The sequence below is a fragment of the Oratosquilla oratoria genome, chromosome 44 (genome assembly GCF_046742065.1).
Source record: "Oratosquilla oratoria isolate Oo_2021 chromosome 44, ASM4674206v1, whole genome shotgun sequence".
In the NCBI taxonomy this organism is placed as follows: Eukaryota; Metazoa; Arthropoda; class Malacostraca; order Stomatopoda; family Squillidae; genus Oratosquilla; species Oratosquilla oratoria.
In genome coordinates, this window is record NC_134820.1 from 5,042,727 (window position 1) to 5,052,726 (window position 10,000).

Sequence of the window (10,000 nt, forward strand, 5' to 3'; positions counted from 1 at the left end):
TTAATAACCCACTTTGGATAAAACAATGTTTCGGCCAATCAAATATTTATAATATAAAGTTAACATGAAATGAATAACTTTGGTTTTCATACTGAGTACTATTTTCAAGCCTGATAATGATTTAAATTATTACTTCTCGTTTTTACTAACGTTTTATCTAATGTCATTTTATTCTATCTATTTTAGTTCTCTTTTGATTGTTTGATAATTGGTCTATTCATTTTAGTACTAATTTTCCTGTAGAAAGAGTTTCGTTCCTCTTTTATTGCATTTTAATTAAAATTATGGATGTAAATACGCATATGACACAACACCATAAAGGTTTTTTGAGTAGGTCGCTGAAAACAATCTTCTTTACTAAATTCAAATTGAATTTTTTATGATGAATATGATTTCGTCATAAAAGTTTTGTTCAATTGCAGAATTACTCTGAGCATAGTACAGAGCTACGAATTAATTTAGAGAGACGGAGAGAGACACAGTGAGAGAGAGACAAGTAGAGAGAAACAGGGGTAGAAACAAAGAAAGACAGAGAAAGGCAAAGGGAGAGGGGGAGAAGGAGATAGATAGATAGATAGATAGATAGATAGATAGATAGATAGATAGGTATATAGATAGATAGATAGATAGATAGATAGATAGATAGATAGATAGATAGATAGATAGATAGATAGATAGATAGATAGATAGATAGATAGATAGATAGATAGATAGATAGATAGATAGATGGGTAGATAGATAGATAGATAGATAGATAGATAGATAGATAGATAGATAGATAGATAGATAGATAGATAGATAGATAGATAGATAGATAGATAGATAGATAGATAGATAGATAGATAGATAGATAGAGAGGGTGAGAGAAAGAGAGATGGGGACGGATAGAGAAACAGATGAGGAGAGAGAGAGAGAGAGAGACAGAGAGACAGAGAGAGAGAGAGAGAGAGAGAGAGAGAGAGAGAGAGAGAGAGAGAGAGAGAGAGAGAGAGAGAGAGAGAGAGAGAGAGAGAGAGAGAGAGAGAGAGAGAGAGAGAGAGAGAGAGAGAGAGAGAGAGAGAGAGAGAGAGAGGGGGGAGCGAGACAGAGGGAGAAAGACAAGGGCAGAGAGAGCAGGGAGAGAGGGGAGAGAGACAAGAAGAGAGAGACAGGGGAGAGAGACAGGGGGAGAGAGACAAGAAGAGAGAGACAGGGGAGAGAGACAGGGGGAGAGAGACAGGGGAAAGAGACAGGGAGGTAAGCAAGGAAATACGGACATGGAAAAAGAGACATAGAGACAGAGAGGTGGAACGGGGGAGAGAACAGGGAAGGACAAGTGGAGAAAAAGAGAAGAAGAGCAAGGGTGGGAGAGAAGAGAGAAAAATTACAGAAATAACGTAAGAGGCAATCAGCCAGACATAGACAGAGAGACAGAAGGCCTGAGAGACGGGCGGGGGGGAAATAGAGAGCCAAACAAACAGACATCTTCCTGTTCGAAGGCTCACGCAGACACCACACTCTTTGGACAAACCGAAAACAAAAGGAATTGGGAGGGGAAGAATCACTCGAAACTCCGTAAAAGAGGAAATAAAGGCGAAAATGAAGCGTAAAGTAAAAGGAGAAAGGGGAGTTCGGAGAAGCTGAGTTCGGAGAAGCTTTCAGGTTCCAAAAGACCCTCCAGAGGAAGTAACCGAAGACGGAGGGGAAGGACCTGGGAGCCCGCGAAGGAGGGTCGGATGAAGAGGGTTGGCTGCCCAGACGATGGCTCAAGAGACTCGGCTATACGGATGGGACATTTTGGTATTCCTGCATTCGATTTCTTCTCCGGTAAGTTCCATTTTTTTTCTTTTCTTTATTCCTAGTACGTCCTTAGTGGGCCGAAAAAATAAAATAAATCGAAGAAAAAAACAGAATAACTGAAAAAGAAAGTAAAAGAATAGAATTGGAAAAGGAAAGGAAAATAAGAAAAGAGAAGAAAAAAAAATCTGTGTTGAAGAACTAATGATAGAAAGCAAAAGAATGAGAAATTGAGTGCGAGAGAGAGGGCGTGAGAGTGAAGGAATGATGGAACGAGGGGCAGAGAGAGAGAGAGGTTGAAAGATTGAGTGAGAGAGTGATTGATGAGGAGATAGTGAGTGACTAAGAGATATTGAGTGAGTACGTAAGTGATAGTAAGAGAGTGACAGAACAGCGCGAGTGATTAAGTGAGTGAGTGAATGAGAAAATAACTGAAGACAACGAAGGCGGGAAGTCTGGTAAAAGCCAGGAAGGAGGGGAGAGAGGAAAGAGAAAGAAGACGAATAAACGAAGGGGGAAAGGACGAGAACGAATTGGATGAGGAAGCGTTCGCGGGAGCACCGCGGAATACGAAATGACGCAACGAGGAAAAACAGAAGAGGCTGGCACAACACAGAAGCTCACGTAACACCAGCACCGTCCCACACCGACACAGACCAACACGCAGACAAAACACGAAGTGGCCGAGGCAATATGAAGCAGTGTTCAAAGACCATATACCAATATCGAACACTTCTCCATTCCATGGGAACAATGCATACTAATATAGAACACAAAGGAACATTCTCCGATTCTACGTGGTAATAGGGGTGTAAATATTATATTATTTACATCTCTCTCTCTCTCTCTCTCTCTCTCTCTCTCTCTCTCTCTCTCTCTCTCTCTCTCTCTCTCTCTCTCTCTCTCTCTCTCTCTCTCTCTCTCCATATATATATATATATATATATATATATATATATATATATATGTATATATATATATATATATATAATATATATGTATATACATATATATATATATATGTATATATGTATATATATGTATATATATATATACATATATATTTTATATATATATGTATATATATATATACATATATATTTTATATATATATGTATATATATACATATAAATATATATATACATATATATATGTATATATATATATATATATATATACAGTATATATATATATATATATATATATATATATATATATATATATATATATATACATATTATATATACATATATTTGAGACATTCTGACAGGTTGATGTAAGCGGAATAGGAAACACAGGAGTCTTAGTCTTGAGTTTATTGCTGACTAGTTTATTGCGAAACTAGTCCGGAATAAACTCAAGACTAAGACTCCTGTGTTTCCTATTCCGCTTACATATACATATATATATATATATATATATATATATATATATATATATATTTACTCGTATGTATGTATGTATGCCGGCGTGAATCACGGTGACGTAAGGGGACAAAATGTACAAAAGAGATCGGATGACCGTGATCGACCAGATGTCCGTGATGGGGGAAATGTTAATTTTGATGGGAGAAATGTTAATGAGGCATTGAATGTCAATGAAGGACCAAATAATAATATAGAGCAAGGTATAAATAAAAAACAATATGATAATATAAGACATGATATTGAAACTCAAAATGTGTCAAAAAGAAATAATCACGAGTTTCTTAAAACCATATACTTTAATGCTCGTAGTATTAGGAAAAAATTCAAGAAATACAGGCGTATGATCAAAAGCGAAAATCTCGATATGATAGGAATAACTGAGACATGGTTAAATGGTACAGAGTTCGAAGCTGAATTTAATATTGCGGGATTTAAACACTTTCATCAGGATAGAAACCACAAGAAAGGTGGGGGTGTTCTATTGTACGTTAAAAACAATGTTCATGTTTGTGTTTTAGAGAAAGTGAAACAGGATGCATATGATAGTTTGTGGGTTGAGTTAACCCAAACAAATGGACAAAAAATGAATATAGGTGTAATATATAGGCCAAAGACATTATCATTAGCAGACGACAAACTGTTATTTCAAGAACTGTCTAGTTTCTGCAACCGGGATTTATTGGTAATGGGTGATTTCAATTTTACTGACATTGATTGGATGACCCTTGAACATGGCCATATAGGTAGTCGCTTGATTGATTTTCTTGGTGACAATTACTTAATTCAGCATGTAAAAGAGCCCACAAGATATGGAAACTTACTCGATCTTTTGATCACTAGCCGCGAAAGCATGGTAAGTGATGTAGAAGTCGGTGAATCTGTTGCAAATAGTGATCACAACTTAGTTAGATTCAAACTCCTAAACAATTTTAGAATAGATACTTGTGTTTCTAAAATACCCGATTTCAGTAAAGCTCAGTTCATAGGACTACGCCAGGAGCTTCAGCTTATAGATTGGGAGGCAAAATTAAACGAAAGACCTGTAGATCAGATGTGGGAAATATTTCAAAATAAGCTCACTAAGATTATTCAAACTTACATTCCTTTTAAGGACAGATGTCCCCCAAATCAGGCTCACCCAAAGTGGCTCGACAAGGAAACTGAAAAAAATATTGCTAAAAAGAGACAGGCTTATAAGAAATATAAGTGCTCGGGTGCATCTAATGACTGAAAGTTATGTATCAATACAGAGAGATTTAAAAAAAGACAATAAGAAAAAGAAAACGACAATACGAAATGAACATCGCTGATAAATCCAAAGAGAATCCCTGTATCCTAACTGGCTATGAGTAGATACATAACACTGTTTTTAAGGCGGCTATATTAAACTCGCTATTGGTTCCTTTCCTTTATTGGTTCCCAATTTCTTCTATGGTTCTACACTAAGTCAATCACTTCCTGGTTCTATACCACAATGCACTCTATTATTTCTTTGTACGTATCATCGGACCGACTCTCTCTCGAGCTCTCTGCATCCCGTTAAAAAGGCCGGAAATTAGGATTCAGCATTTTTGGAGGTCCCACGCTCGTATAAGCTTAAGAGTTTATGCGAGCAAGATTACAAATATTTCTTCTTATTACTATCTTGGGGTTACATTATATAATGTAGTCTAACAGCTAAAATATATATATATCCAGGGGAGGTTCGTCAGTATACGTAATAATGTGTTTAGTACTGTGTGGTTACTTGAGTGATCGCGTGTGTTCGTGTGTGCGTGCGTGTGTGTCGCCCGGCCGTGGCGGTGGTAGAAATTGTTTAGTCAGCAGGCGCCTGATCGTCCCGGTGAGTGAGTGAGGGAGTGAGTGGGTGATATGACTGGGCGATACTATTCGTCATGTATATGAGGCGTATACATATCGCTCTCCCCCTGGGGTTAGGTGGCTCCCGGCACCTAAGGTTACATGGTTAACAAAAATCTATACGTATGGTTATACAGTGAAAAAATTTCAGAGACACAAAATCCTGGGTGGTTAAATGTGAAGGTGGGGGTTGCTGAAGTGAATCCGAGGTCCCAAAGGGGCATCTTGAACTGTAAGTATGGGTATGCGATGTTGTGTCTCCGAAGAGTAACGTTGTGTCTCACCAGATTACATGTTATATTCATTATCACACGAGAGATTACACCATATTTCGTATATCACTGGTAGAAATCTCTTTTCCAATGTTATATTGTTCACGTGATATGTCACCGTCACTGTAGGGATTCTCATTTTCAAACACTGTTCTATGGTCAGTTTGGTGTGTCACTTAGCATTTGTTTTATTTCACAGTATGTATGGTTTCTAATAAAAATTATTATGATATTCAAGATATTGGGTGAGACACAAGAATAAACTTAATCTAGGTTTACAGTAAGTCGGGAATGGGGTTGAAATGTTTTGGAAGATCTTATTTCGTGCAAAAGAATTTGGTTAATACCACAACTATAAAGAGGATGATTAAGATTGAGAGGGCTGTGGAAGTATAGGGCAGTATTTGGTAATGGAGGTCGAGGGAGTCCATATCAAGAGTAGTCGATTTATTCAGTAGGTGTACCATGTCTATCTTACTTGGAAGGATGGTATCGGGGACCTTAGGTATGGGTGGGAGTAGTAGTTGGGTAATGGGACCTAGGTCGTGGGTCAAGTTGAGAGTGCTTTGGTGATGGAGTTTGTTGGGGAGGAGCATTGAGTCCATCATGTAGATGTGGCAGGTGTCTGGTAGAGTGATGGAGCCGTTAATCTTATGATGGGTGGGTGGTTGGCGTAAGCACATGACCGACACAAAGGTTGGGTGGGGGAGATATATGAAGTGTTTATGTCCCACATGGGTGTGGTTAATTTGGGTGTTGTCTGAGAAGCGAAAGTCACACGTCTCGGAAAATTTTACTCCATGTGTCGTGAGTTCTGAGAGGCAAGGTTATGATTTGGTTAGTTGGAAGTGGAAGGGGTAGGCTGGACAGATATGGAAGTTGGGACGTGCTATTTTGCACTTTGCCATGGTTTCTGGGGAGGTTTTGCTGATCCACTGACCGTCGGTTGATTTTAGGATAGTGGAGGTTGGTATGTTGAGGGTCATAGTGCGGTTTTGGTAAGGGTAGGGGAAGGGGTAAATTTCCCAAAGAGAGAATCTTTTGATGGGGTTCATCGGGATGTTAATTAATATGAATTGTTGAAAGATAGTTGATGCCAAGATGGGGCAATAGTGTTGTATTTCACAATGTATTGTGGGCTTGTCGTAGTGTTTGACTAAGTTGGGTTGGGGTGATCATTTGGAAGTCGACTACACCTGCGTGTGCGTTCCAAATATCTCTCTGGATGAGATTACTATGGTCGAGGAGACTGTCCAGTTTTTTGTCCAGTTCATTTAGGTGATGAAGGAAGAAAAGGGCAGTTTGGGAATTGGTAATCTGAGATAACTGGGAGTTTGTGAAATGTGCAAGGTGATTGTATTTATCAATTACCGAATTGACTGAGTTACCGAGGAGGTCTATGTTCTTTGAGTTTAGCCCTATGAGTTTACCTTGTTGTTGTAGTACTTTTGTTATGTTCTCTATGTGTGAATGTACAGTTTATATGTCTTGTTCAGTAGCAGTTCCGAACAGAGATTTGGAGATAATGCCTAAGAAATTGAATAACCCTCGTTTGGTTCTACTGGTCTTTGTGGCGTCATAGTCTGGGTCTGGGAGGTGGTATATTGCGTATTCGATGTTTTCTAACTTGTCGTGTAGAGCGTTGACGTTGTGGTATAGTGTCATTGAGATTTCATAGTTTTGATGAGTGTTGTTGGGTATTTGCTTGCCAATTAATTTTTCCATGTCTACAAGGTCTTTCCGTAATTTTGTAATGGGTTGTAACAGAGTGACCGGTGAGATCCTTAACTTGATCATTATGGAATCTTCAACGCATGCGGCGGTGCCATGGCTGTTAATTATAGCTCCAGGCAGTAACCTGGGAGCGGAGAGGGTGAGGTGGACGAGGAGAGGCAGCACCATGAAGAGGTGCATCTGTGGAGGAAGGTATGTCTTAGTTGCTGAGGATATGTGTATCTGACTCTCGCTAAGGTTATATTGGTCGGAAGGAAGTGGAGAAGTTTCACTAGATATGTGGAAGGGAGTTCTTATTGGAAATGGGCCATTTTAACCTCCACTGATAGATACATGACGTCCTGCATCTTCAGGGGCGAAAGCTAGAGTGCATGTTTAGTTGCGTCGACGCAGAGTCATGGGATGAGACTTGCGCTTGGGTGAGTTATGTGTGAGTGCGGTAGGTGGGTTGTTGGTGGGAGGTGGGATGGGGTCGAGGTTGAGTTTGACCTTTCTCAGCTTCTCTCCATGTATGGTTACGGTTGTGTGGTCGGAAGGATCTGTTACTATAAAAACATTGTTAGGGAGTGAGCTTGTGACTGTGAAGGGACCTAAGAACTTGGGTCTGAGTTTGTTAATCCTGGTTGAGTCTTTGACCATGACAGTGTCACCAAGCGTTATGTCAAGTGGAGTTGACCGTTTGTGTTGTTTTGTCTTTGTCTTTTCTTGAGCTTCTTTAAGGTTTTCCCTGACTTGTTTGTAAATGGTTTGCATACCTCTTTTGATGCAGTGTGTGAGGTTGTCTAGGTTGTATAAGGGGGGGGGGGTTGAAGATTTGGTAGGGTAGGCGCATTGGCTGGCCAAAAATGATCTCATGTGGGGACATCTTTGTTGCGGAATTGACTGTGCTGTTGATACTGGCTTGTACCTGTGGTAGCCAATCTTCCCAACTGTCCATGAGATCGCTGACCAAGGGTCTGAGCACCTCTAGGACTTTGCGATTTGTTCGCTCAGTCAGACCATTTCCCTGTGGGTGGTAGGCAGTGGCAAATGTTTGGTCAATGTTGTAGAGGTGTGCTATTTCGCGCATTACTTCATTTTTGAATTCTGATCCATTGTCAGATAACATTGTGTGTGGTATGTTGTATCTACAAAAGATATTGTTAACTAGGGCTTTGGCTACAGTCTCTGCTGTTTTGTGTTGGAGTGGTATTAGGATTGTGTATTTGGAGAAATATTCTACTGCTGTGAGTATATAATTGGAACCTTGATGGCTGGTTGGCATTTTGAGTAGATCAATGCCAAGTGTTTCCCATGGCTCAGCAGGGAGTGGGATATTGTTGATATGGAGTTGTTTTGGGTCAGGGCCTCTGAATTGGTTGCAAGTGACACAAGATCCTATGTGTGTGGTTATGTCTTTTGTCATATGTGGCCAATAGTATGAGTGCCTAGCAGTGTTTAGTGTTTTATCTCTGCCTGAGTGGCCTCCCATTGCACTGTCGTGCAATATGTGTAGGACCTTGGGAACGTGGCTCCGGGAATGACTTTTACATCTCTGGTATTAGTGGTTCTCCTTATAATTCCGTCGACCAATTTGAGTTCCTCTATAGGGACAGGTGGTCGGGACTGTAAGGGGGTTTGTGAAAGGAGATGTTGTTTTATTGGTGACCATATTGGGTCTCTGTCAGTTTCATCTCTGAGTTCTTGCATAGGAATGCATGTTGTTTGTGTTATAGGGGTGATGTGAGTTTGTCTGCTCAAGCAGTCTGCCACTATATTAGCTTCCCCAGCTAAGTATACGATCTTGGGATCGTAATCAAGGAGAGTTGCTTTCCATCTAGCAACTCTCCCATGCAAGTCTTTTGAGTTAAAGAGATAGACTAGGGGTTGGTGATCAGTGAATATGGTTATCTTGTAACCTAGGATAAGAAACTTAAAATGTTTCAGACCCCATATGAGGGCTAGGCCTTCTTTGTGTGTAGTTGAATAGTTACTTTCAGGCTTATTAAGTACTCTACTTGCGTAGGCTATGGGGTGCTCTTTGCCATTTTCATCTTTCTGTTGTAGGACTGCGCCTATTCCTTTAGAGGAGGCGTCTGTGTAAAGAAAGAATTCTTTCTTCATGTCAGGGAAGGCTAGTACAGGGATTGGGAAGGTGTTTATGGCATCTATTTTGTCTGTGTTGGTGTGAATGCCTTTTGCATCAACTTTGTGGCCAAGAAAAGTGAGTTCTGACATGAGGAATCTCCACTTTCCTAATTGAATTAAAATGATCTCATGTTTTTGAGTCTTTTGATGACAATCTCTAAAGTGCTAAGGTGGTGTCTTTGTGTGGGACTATAGATGATGAGGTCGTCTAAGTAGACGAATAATGAGACTCCTATCATGTCACTGAAAATGCGGGTCATCAACCTTTGTTGGGTTGAGGGGGCATTCTTAAGGCCAAAGGGCATACGTTCGAAATGAAAATGTCCTTTATCAGTGGAGAATGCAGTTATGGGTTTCGATTCATCTGTTAATTCCACTTGCCAGAAGGCAGACTTAAGGTCGATAGTGGAAAATACTGTATTCCCGTTGCCAATGCATTGTAGTACATCTTGCATGGCGGGGAGGGGGTGTGGGTCAGATTGAGTGAGATGGTTGACTTTTCTAAAGCCCACAACAGGGCGTAAGGTTCCGTCTTTCTTAGGGATCAGGAAGAGGGGACTGTTCCAGGGACTGTCTGAGTGGGAAATTACGCCTTGGTGTATCATCTCTTGTACACTGCTATTGACTTGGGATTTCCTACTGTGAGGTATGCGGTAAGCGGGAGTGTATGAAGGGGGGGGGGTGTTAGGGGGAATTTGGATGTGATGTTTGATTTCTCACATTTGCCTAGTGGTTCAACTTCTAAGGCGATAGCTGTTCTATTCCTTTGTAGGAGGGCCAGTAGCTCGTGAAGAATATCCCCG